Genomic DNA, 12,213 nt, shown 5'->3' with positions numbered 1-12,213 from the left:
GCTGGGGAGGAGGAGAACGGAGGGAGAGATGAAGCGGGAAGGAGGGGACAGTGGGCGGTTTTGCAGACAGTTATAAATAATTGCAGCAGGTGGCTTAAGGAATTCAGACTGCGCATGCCCAGGCCAAAGGTCACGATGCATAAACAATCCCGGGAAGTAGTGAACCAAAGATCTTTGCAGTGAACCTTCATTTCTTCCGTTTTTCCAGCTTTGATTCTTCTAGGTAAGAAAATGCTGCTTTCAAACTATGATATTTACTGTTCCTTCATTAAAAGCTAAGATTATTTTGCCATTTTTATTGCTTTATTATGCTTTGGTGAGTGAGTGAGATCGTGCTTGTCCGTTGTCGGTGTCGGGCCCGGGTCTGTTAAGTTGCTGCTGGGCCGTCCCCCTCCCCCTCCCCTCCCGGGTGTCCGGATGCGGCCGGAGGTGGCGGGCCCGGCTTGCAGCCGGCGCGGGAAGAAGGATGAGTTGCTGCAGTGCTTTGTGTGCATGGCTGGTGCTCGGCTTTCGCCGGCACCGGGGCGGGGTTAGGCTGGAGTTGGCACTGCTTCTCTGCGCCGACTGTCGGACTGCGGCCGCTGGTGTCGTCGTTCCGGAGCTGTCGGTTGGCTCGGCAGGAGTTGAGCTGGGCTTGGCTAAATAATTCCCCTGCCTTTCACTATTCTGTTAATTTCAAGGTATTAGAATTCTTCAACCAAACCCAGCTCAACTCTTCCGGGCCAACCGACGACACCAGCGGCCCTAGTGCCACAGCCAGCACAGAGAATAAGTACCAACTGGTTTGGGAATTGCTATGCCAAGGACAAGAAGGCTCTGCAGAGAGTAGTGCGTTCGGCCGAACGCACTATGGGAACTTCACTCGCCCCCCTGCAGGAACTATACATCAGGAGGTGCAACTCCAGAGCCAACAATATCATGAAAGACCCCTTCCACCCCTGCAATGGACTGTTCCAGCTGCCATGGTCAGGCAAACGCCTCCGTTGCCATGCGGTGAGAACGGAGAGGTTGAGAAGTAGTTTCTTCCCAGAGGCCATTCGGACTGTAAACGCCTAACCAGGGACTAACTCTACTGAACGTTTTTCCTTCCATTATTTATTATGTAAAAGAATATGTGTGTTTATGATTGTGGTTTTAGTTTGTTTGGTTGTTTGTCTTTTTGCACAAAAGTCCGCGAGCATCGCCACTTTCATTTCACTGCACATCTCGTATGTGTATGTGACAAATAAACTTGGCTTGACTTGACAAAATAATCTTAGCTTTGAACAAAGGAACAATAAATACAACTATTCCATAGTTTGAATGCAGTATTTTCTTACCTAGAAGAATCAAAGCTGGAAAAACCGGAAGAAATGAAGGTTCACTGCTCCACTGCTTTCCAGGGCTGTTTCTACGCAGTCGGAAAACCAAACTCGCTTATACAGAGAAATGTGAAGTGTTGTGTTTTGGGAAGGCGTAGGGCTCTGGGTAGTGTTGTAGTGCAGTATGATCTAGGAGTACAGGTCCATGGAGGTGGAGTCATGGGTTGATAGGGTGATCAAAAAGGCTTTTGGCACATTGACCATCATCAGTCAAGAGTATTACTGTATCACTAAGTTTCAATTAGGTCCCCGTCCCCCCCCCCCCCATCCTTCTAAAACTCCATCGTGTAGAGGCCCAGTGCCTTCAAACGCTCATCATATGTTAACCTGCTCATTCCTGGAATAATATTCGTAAATCCCCTCGGGGCCCTGCCCAATGCCAGCACATCCTTCTTCATATATGGGGTCCAAAATTGCTCACAATACTCCAAATGCAGTCTGACCAGCACCTTATAGAGCCTCAGCATTACCTCCCTGTTTTTGTTTTCTAGATCATCATGTTCAAGAAAGGAGGAGGGATAGGAATGGCAAGAAAAGGGAACTGTGGATGACTAAGGGGGTTGTAAACTTAGTCAGGAAGAAAAAAGAAGCATGTCAAGTCTGAGAAGCATGTCATGTCAGGCATCAGGAATATAAAGCAAAAGGAAAGAACAAAAGAAGGGAATTAGAAGGGCCAAAAGGAGCCATGAAATGTCATTGGCAAGTCGTATTAAGGAAAATACCAAGGCTTACTAGACATACGTTCAGACCCTGAAGTCTGGAGAAAGGTCTTGACCCGAAATGTCGCCTGTTCCTTCGCTTCATTGATGGTGCCTCACCTACTGAGTTTGCCAGCTTTTTTGTCTACTTTAAAAACAATAGGGTGACCAAGGAGCAGGGAAGGATAATGGAGGGAATCTATGCTTTGGAGTCAGAAGATGTATGTGAGAATAGATTGTTATTATTGCACTGTTATTTTTGTTCTTTTTCTTTCTCTGAGTTTTGTTATTATTTATTATGTTCATATTCTGTTGTGCTGCAACAAGTAAGAATTGCATTGTTCTATCTGGGACATATGACAATAAAACACTCTTGACTCTTGATTCTTATTGATTGGTAAAATTGTAAATTGTCCCTAGTGTGTAGGATCATGTTAGTGCGCTTGTCAGCACTGACCCGGTGTGCAAAAGGGCCTTTTTCTACACTGTATCTCTAAACTAAAGTAAAAGGTTTGTCAAGGCATGCTGAATCTCCTGTTTCAGACCATTTTATTCCTCTTCCCATCCTCATACTGACCTTTCTGTCTTGGGCCTCCTCCATTGCCAGAGTGAGACCACACACAAACTGGAGGAACATATTCGCTTGGGTAACTTGCAACCCAATGGTGTGAACGTTGAATTCTCCATTTTAGGTAACTCCACAACCCTCTCCCTCTGCATTTAATAGTACTAGGCAGGAACTTGCAAAAGAATAATGGAATAGCTGAAAGAAGAGAAAGTGGGATTGTTTTAAAAGGGTCATAGTGATTGTTGAAGGTATGCAAACTCCTGTTGAAGAATGAAGGGTAAGATGGGTGCACTGGAAGGCCAGGAGGAAAGGTGGAAAGCTGGAAGCCTGATGGGTAAGGTTGATGAACTAAGTATGTACGTCTGGGACTTTAGAACCATTTTGGAAACCTGGCGTAAGGTAGGGCAGGACTGGCAACTTAATGTCAGACACAAATAGCTTGAGAAAAGGGCCTGTCCCACTTTCACGACTTAATTCAAAACCTCTGCCGGGTTTAAAGGACCTGAAAAAAAAAAAATCAAGATCGTGGTAATCTACAAATTCCTAGGACCTTCCACGACTATGTTCACGAACTCCTATGAGTATGTCTACAAATTCCCGTGACTATTTCGATGCCCTCCTTACGAGTAAAAAGTTGCAATTTCTTTCATCCCGACCATTTTTTTACTCGTGGACATTTTTTATCGGGCTGGAAAAAATGTCCCGATTTACCTGATGCCACGAGTACCTACGGCTAGGATAATGAGCCGCTACGATATATCCACAAACTCCTACAATCTCCAACGGACTCATTACGAACATTCTACGAGTTTGAATCAAGGGGAAAACTCGGAAGAATTTATGAATAACTCGTGAAGGGGGACAGGCCCTTAACTCAGAGAGGCAGGCAGCATCGCTGTAGAGAAAGAATGGGTGACCTTTCTGGTTGAGACCCTTCTTCAGACAGAAAGTCACGGGAAAGGGGAAATGACAGATATAGATGATGATGTAGAGAGATGTAGAACAATGAATGAAAGATATGCAAAAAAGTAATGATGAAGAAAACGGGCCATTGTTAAGGGCCTGTCCCACTTTGACGACCTAATTCATGATCTCTGGCGAGTTTGCCCTTGACTCGTACTCGCAGCATGATCGTCATAAGGTCGTAGCAGGCCATGATGTTAGTCGTAGGTACTCGTGGCATCAAGTAGGTCACGGCGTTTTTTCTAGCCTGATATTCACAGCTCTCTCTCCGTCTCTCTCCCCTCTCTCTCCCCTCTCCCTCTCTCTCTCTCCCTCTCTCCCTCTCTTCCACTGCCAACAGACTAGGGCCAATTTACAGAGGGCCCAGTTAACCTACAAAGCTTTGGGAAGTGGGCAGAAACCGGAGCACCCGGGGTAAACCTACGTGGTCACAGGGAGAGTTTGTAAACTCCACACAGACAGTACCCGAGGTCAGGATCGAACCCGGGTCTCTGGTGCTGTGAGGCAGATACTCTATCACTGCATCACTGTGCTGCCTTACAAACCTTTGATCTTGAGCTACTAACCTACACGTCTTTGGGATGTGGGTACAAACTGCACTCCGACAGCACCTGAGGTCAAGATCGGACCCGGGTCTCTGGCACTGTAAAACCCCTGTCCCACCTGAGCGACCTCCACCGCGACCTCTGGCAAGTTTGCCTGTGATCCATAGTCGCGGCAAGGTCGCCTCGAGGTCGTAGGAGGTCTTCATCACTCTCCTTCATGGTCGAGTGGGTCTCCGCGTAGTCGAGGCTTCAGTTAGGTCGAGGTGTATTTTTCAAGATAAAAATTGTCCACGACTAAAAATAGGTCGCCGTGGGAAAAATCAATATTTTTTTAGTCGTAGATCTAGTCGAAGCCGGTCGTAGTAGATCCTGATGCTAGTCGTAGGTAGTCGAAGGTAATAGCTCCGGAGTGAAAAAAAGATCAGTAGGAACAAAAGGTCATTTAAACAGCAGAACGTCACCTCTTTCACTCCAAGGCATGTTCATTCATAGCTGGAGTTTTTTTGGAGAGGAGACTTGTGTTTTAGAGGTGGCACCAAAAAGGCAGCAGCGCAGGGAGAGGGCACAACCCTAAAAATAAAACTGTCATGCAGGTGTTGCCCACCCAGGAGGAGGAGTGGCAGGAGGTGATGCCACAGGAGGTGATAGTGCAGGAGGAGGTAGCCCTGCATGAGAGACCCCTGGAGGAGGAGACCAGGGTGGTAGTATATGTCCTCACCACCACCCCATACTTCACTGCCTCATTTGAAGGCAGCAAAGCAGCCCTTTCTCCTGTGTCTGACACAGCATCAGAGGCAGATGCCCCATTGGTGGCGAGGGAGGGCTGGAGGAAAGTTATGCCCTACACCTTCACCAGGCAGCAGGAGGGGGACCTTGAGGAATGGTTCCAGCAGAATGCCATCCTGTATGAAAAGGAAAACGAGGGGTACAGGGACAGGGACAAGAATGTCATGCTTGCCATCCACTGCCCCACATGTGTGCTTAAAGTGCCATCTTTTGACAAAGCCCAGCGCCACTCTCTTCCAGTCATCTGGTGTACTGAGACAGTCCATCACATCATCTCCATTCACTCATTGAGACCTCTTCTTGTGCTTCCTCTTCACCCTTGCTCTTCCCCTTCTGCTTTTCTTAAAAGGTTGCTGAAGCAAAAGGGCTACTACAAACAGAAGTAAAACGTACATGGTCGAAGCCAGTCTTCAACAAAGTCGTGGGAGGTCTTCAACATAGTCGTAGGAGGTCGTAGACATAGTCGGTTAAGGTCATCAGAGGTCGTGAATTAGATTGTGAAAGTGGGACAGGCCCTTTAGCGGTTTGTTGGGTGAGAAGAGAAGCTGGTGCAAATTGTGTGTGGGGGGGGGGGGGGGGAGGATGCAGGGGTTACTTGTAGTTAGAGAAATCAATATACCACTGGGTAGTAAGCTGCCCAAGCGAAGATGCTGTTCCTTCAGTTTGCACTTAGCCTCACTCTGACAATGGAGGAGGCCTAGGACAGAAAGATCAGTGTGGGAATGGGAAGGAGAATTTTACTTCGGAGTCACGTGAGTGACTACGTGAAGAAGGCCGTCCAGGCGCACGCGCGTCATCTCGTCAGACGCATTGCGCTGCGACCACGGTAGGAGGATGGACCTCCAAGCGGCGAGTGAAAGAAAACCTGAACTATAATTGCTCTTTCTGGCTCATATCTCCTACATGCAATTAGGGCATGCTGAACTGTATTTTCTACTTTTACTTTCAGGCTGCTTTTCTTCGGAGACTGCGTGCAGAGACACAGGCAAGCCTTATGTATGGAGAAAGGTGGGAGGAAGAATAGTAAGCGCACCGCAGTAAGCACTCTATAAGACAAAATGTCTGAGAGTAGCGGGCGCCCGACTAAAAAGTCGATTGTAAAGAAATAACTATTTTACATGGGGGGGGAAGTCCCATTGAAACTCCCATAGGGAGCAAGGCCATAGAGAAATAATAGGCCTGGAAGACTCGGAGGAGTCTGAAATATCGAATTTATAAACTGGAATTGCTCATGGGTAAAACAAACTCCAGAAGGAGTATAAAAGACGCGGGCTTAAAGAGCAACCGCATGGAACACCCAGAAGAGGTTCTGGGAAACGTTGGCCCAGATTTGAGCCAGCGACCGAAATGCCTGATGATAAAGATGAATATATGGGCTGACCTGACAGGGAGGCAGTACCAGATATGTCTGAAAGACAATACAGGCGTTGGCTTACAGGAGACCCAGAATATTGAGCAGCACCCAAAAGTGGGCTGCCAATATACAGCTCAATGTAAGAGCTTGATGTACCTCAAAGAGGAAAAAGGGATGGCCTGACACAGAGGCAGCACCAGAAATGTCTGAAAGATACTACAGACGTTGGTCTACAGGAGACCCAGAATATGGAGCAGCACCCAAAAGTGGGCTGCCAATATACAGCTCAAAGGAAGAGCTTGATGTACCCCAAAGAGGGACAAAAAAGCGTAGGCCTATCATAGAGCCTTCTTCTTCTTCTTCTTCTTCTTCTTCTTTGGAGTTTTACGGCAGCCGGCATCCGCAATGTTGCATTGCTGCCACCTTCTGGCTTCATTACACAGTACTCATGTCTTTACATTATATCCTTTTTATAAGGCCAGAGGCCCTCAAGAAATCAAACAACATCTTTACTCCTTTTCCTTTCCCTCCACACTCTAGAATGTTCTTTACTGATATTTCTGTCACTCCAATTTTCTTCATTTCACTGGTCATAATTCCTCTTTCTGGCTCATATCTCCTACATGCAATTAGGGCATGCTGAACTGTTTCCGGCTGATGGCATTCCTCACACAGCCCAGTAGGGAGTTTTCCCAATATTTTTAATGTGCTGTTCAGGTGAGTGTGTCCTATCCTCAATCTTGCTAATACTACCTGTTCCCTCCTGTTCCCCCATCTTCTTGCTGTAATGCCCACTCTGTTTTGCAGCAAATAGAGGTGTCTCCCCTTTGTCCCCTGTTCCCAGTATTGTTGCCATTCCTGATTTATTTTCTTCCACACAATGTGTTTTCCTTCAGATTTGGATAATTGTAAGTTTACCTCTATGTTTCTTTTTTTTTAAGCCTCCTTTGCTAATTTATCCACCTTTTCATTTCCTAGAACACCAATGTGTGCTGGGACCCACAACAAAGTCACGTCACTGCCCCTCCTTGTCACTTGGCTTAATAGCAGTAGGATTTCATACACTAGGTCAGGCCGCCTATGGGATGCACCAGACCCAATACTCTGGATTGCAGATAATGAGTCGCTACATATTAATACTTTGCATGGTTGCACCTGTTCCATCCACTGAACTGCCATCAAAATAGCGTACAGTTCCACTGTATATACTGTCAAATGTTATTTGTTCTTTTGCAAAGCTCACCATTCATCCCCTGGACTACCACAGCCGCCCCTGTTGTTTCAGCTACTGGGTCCTTTGATCCATCTGTGAAAATTAAGAGGCATTCCCTGTATCTATTATCTATATGGTTATTATATTCTGTCTTTAGGTCTGAATTTTTGTTCCTCCTTTTTGCCTCCCATATCTCCAGATCAACTTTTGGGATGTTCAGTAACCATACTGGCACAGATGACCACAATACTGCAGGGCAGAACTCTTTGTCCTCTACTCCCATGTCCCTTGCCACAACTCCTCCAACCCAGCCAAAGCTTCCAGACTGAGCCACCCCTCTCTCCCAGCACTCCTGTACTACCTGTTTTGTTGGGTGGTTCTCTCCATGACCCTGAAGGCTTAACCAGTAATTAGCCTCTCATAGAGCCATCGCATGTAATACCTGATATGAAAATCCAGGTTAAACCCATTATGAAGAGGAATATCCAGAATACTCTGATAACGAATCAGTTGAGGACCAGAGCCAATGCAAAAAAGAAAAGTCCCAGGGCTGGCCCAAAAGTTCTCTAGTCCCAGAAACAAGGGCCAACCTCTATCAGAGGAGATAGCAGAGAGTATAAATTACCTGCTTTCCCATCAGTTGGAAGACCAACGATTAATGAAATTGTGAACAAATATAAAATCCTGCAGAACTGTGCTCGGTTAGGAGTTCCAGCTGTTAACAAAGAAGTATCAGCCATGATCATATTGAATGGCGGTGCAGGCTCGAAGGGCCGAATGGCCTACTCCTGCACCTAATTTTTCTATGTTTCTAAGTGTGGAATTATATGGGCACTGCAGTATGAGCTCAAGAAATGAGATTACAGCGGGTATTAAAATTAATGGGGTCAAGCATTACGGCATTTGCCAGAGATCTGGAAGAAGGAAATGTGACAACAGGATGTGATGGGAATGATGTGTAATGCACATTTTGTAGTAAGTCTGTGATAAAGACCTAACATACATCCTAAGTTTGCAGGGCTTTGTAAACCATCTAATATATAATTGCCACACTTACTCTTTGGAGTGGTGCTTGCCAAAAAACGGAAGGTTCTCAACGAAGAATCAATAACCATCGGGATGATGAAGCCACCGATGTTTGGCAGCACAGCTAGAAGGCAATATCCATACCGAAGGGGAACTGAATAAAACCCCAGGACGTGGAGGACATGGTATTCCCACAAGGGGCAAGGTACACAAAGTGATACCGGTAAACCCTGAGGTAGGTGGTTCTGGTTCTGAAAGAATATCAGATGTGTCCTACTTACAAATTGGGGGTAGGTTACAATTCTTTTTAAAAGAATGGAAACTAATAACATCTGATACAGATATACTGTGCAGTATAATGAGGTTTAGAATTGAATTTTAACAGAATGAAATTCCCCTACTAAACATATTCCAAAAAGTATTCAATTTTCTTTAAAGAAGAGATTAGGAAATTCAAATAGAAATTGATATTTTGAGTTAAAAAAAAGGGGGGGGGAGGTAATAGAGACCTTATACAAAAAACCTCACAAATCTCAAACCTTTTTGTACAGTATAAACATTTTAAAATGGAGATTTTACTAATGCTTTGCAATTAATTTCAACAGAATGCTATATGGCAAGCATACATCTCCAAGATAAAGATCGTAGAGATTTCAAATTTGTCTGGATTACTAAATTGTGGCAATTCAAAGCATTGCCTAATGTGTTAACTTCAGCTCCTAGATTGTTTACTGAACTGCTGAAACCAATCTTAGCATTGTTAAGAGCTCAAGGCCATTTGATAATGGCTTATTTGGATGACATGTTATTGTGGGAGACACTGAAGACATGGCAAAAAGCCTCAGTTTTAAAAGTTCAACTTACATTTCAATAACTGGGCTTTGTGATTCACCGAGAAAAATCCAGACTGACACACAACAAAATAATTGATTACTTGGGGTTCACTATTAATTCAGAACACAAGACAGTGAGCTTACCCAAGGACAAAAAGTTGCAAGTGATTAAGGGTTGTAAGAGCTAATTGCAGGCAAACTACCATCAATCAGGCAAGTAGCAAGTCTAATTGGCAAGTTAATTGCTTCATTTCCAGCTGTTCAATTTGGACCACTGCATTATCAGCAGCTGCAGTGAGCAAAGATATCAGTATTGGGAAGACATACTGGACATTTAGATAGGCCTATGCAACTAACTAACACAGCAATTGAGGATATAAAATGGTGGATTAAAAATGTGGATTACTCTTACAGGAACATTCTGATTGAATCACCAGCTACCATTTTACAAACAGATGCAAGTGCACTGGGATGGGGAGCTGCGGATGCCATCTCAAACTGTGGAGATAGATGGAATGCAGAGGAAGAACCTTTGCTCGAGACACATGGCATAAATTATCTTGAATTACTAAGTATTGTATTGCATGGGTTGAAAGCCCTTTGCCGAAAGGTACAAAATTTGCATGTACAGGTTCAGATGGACAACACTACGGCAGTGGCACATGTCAATCACATGGGTGGAATCAAGTCAGAAGCATGTGACAGATTGGCAAACATGATTTGGCACTGGTGCATTGAGAAAGATATTTGGCTTTCTGCAATTTACCTACCAGGTAAATTCAACATAATTGCAGATACTAGGTCAAGAAATTTCAATGACAACACAGAATGGATGTTAAATCGTGACATTTTCCACAAAATTGTGAAAAAATTTGGGAAACACCAAGAGATGAGTTACGTTAAATTGTGGTGGAATGTTTTGTATGCATTTCCTCCCTTTGACTCATCAATAGGTGTCTACAGAATCAAACAAGATTATGCTTCAGGATTGTTGGTGGTTCCAGATTGGCCCACATAAACATGGTATCCATTAGGGTTAAAAATGGTGACTGAACCCATTATGGATGTCTTTAGACAAGAAAACCTACTTGTGCACCCTGTAACTAGTGAATTTCATCCTTTACATGATCGTATTGATTTGCAGATTCTAAAAAGTACCTAGAAGCAGTACTTTTCTTACATTAAGTGACCTAAAATGTTGCGTTGTGTTTTAACAGTACCTTGCCGTTATGGGAAGAAGACAGGGGGATGGTTTTAGGAGGGAGAGATAGATCAGCCATGATTGAATGGTGGAGTAGACTTGATGGGCCTAATGGCCTAATTCTGCTCCTATCACTTATTAAGAAATGGGAACAGTTTCTTCAACACAAAATATTTCTTACCACAATACAGACGCTTCAGATGTTGCAGAAATTTGTCAAAATTACATTTTGATGATAATTTAAGCTATAGTGTGATCAACACAGCAAGGAATGCTTTGTCGGCATACTTATCGAGACCATCGGAACATCAAGTTCTAGGATCACACCCTTTGACTTGTAGATACATGAAGGGCATCTTTAATGCTACTTAGGGATTGGGATCCCATCTCAAATTTGTCGTTAGACAAAATTACGATAAAAGTAGTCATGTTAATGGCTTTAGTATCAGCTCAATTAGTACAAACATTACACAAGTTAAGGATAGACAGAATGGGAATGAAAACAGAGGAAATTACATTCTATGTCTATGACCTGCTAAAACAGAGCAGACCAGGAGTCTCGGGGTGTAAATTAATTTTCAGCATATCCTGCAGATCAAAGACTTTGTGTAGTTACATATTTAAAATACTACATTGAGACTACCAAACATCTCAGAGGTGTAGAATCTGGATTATTCATCAGCCATAAAAGCCACACAAAAAAGTGACAACACAAACAATTTCAAGATGGCTGAAGAAGGTGCTATTGGATGCAGGAATTGATACTGACAAATTTAAACCTCATTCCACCAGGGCGGCGGCAACATTGGCGGCCAAGGATTTGGACGTTCCAATAGACCATATCCTTGCGGCCGCAGGTTGGGAAAATGAAAGGATGTTGCACAAGTATTATCACAAAGAAATTGCAGATCCTGGTGTATTTGGTGGTACTATTTTGAATTCAGATTAAAATGAGACACATAAAATAAAACCATAAAATAAACCATTAATTAATTAAACAAGTATGATATTGTGCATGTTATTGACTGTTTTTCACTCATAGTCAAGCAAAATGCAGTGATGCAGTCAGGCAAAATGCCCAATCTACGGCCTGAAATCACAGAAGCTTTAAAATCTTCACGTAGTCACTCACGTGACTCCGAAGTAAAATAGTAAGATCAAACGAGAACTCACCAGTTTGAAGTTTGATCTTTATTTTATGAGGAGTTACTTCGAGGAACTACTTGCCCTCCGCTCCCACCCTAATAAGATCAAAGGTAAGTTAAGTTTGTATCACGTAGCTTACTATTATGCTTCGGAGTATATCATCTGTGATTTCACACCGCTGCTTTGAAGTTTGACGCACGTGTGCGCCTGAACGGCCTTCTTCACGTAGTCCCTCGACGTAACTCCCCATAAAATAAAGATCAAACTTCAAACTGGTAAGTTCTCATTTAATCTTACTATTAAAGTGTTTACAGGAGGTAGCACCGATGCAGTCATCAATGTAACGGAGATAGAATTTGGGGATAGGGCCAGTGTGCGCCTGGAACAGGGATTGTTCAATGTACCCTACAAAGGGGTAGGCATAACTGGGGCCCATGCAGGTGCCATAGCTATGCCTTTGATTTGGAGGAATGGGGTGGAATTGAAGGAGAAGTTGTTAACGGTGCGGACCAGCTCTGC

The sequence above is a fragment of the Leucoraja erinacea genome, chromosome 36 (genome assembly GCF_028641065.1).
Source record: "Leucoraja erinacea ecotype New England chromosome 36, Leri_hhj_1, whole genome shotgun sequence".
In the NCBI taxonomy this organism is placed as follows: Eukaryota; Metazoa; Chordata; class Chondrichthyes; order Rajiformes; family Rajidae; genus Leucoraja; species Leucoraja erinaceus.
The sequence above is the reverse complement of the archived record's forward strand: the minus strand, read 5'-3'. Positions refer to the sequence as shown.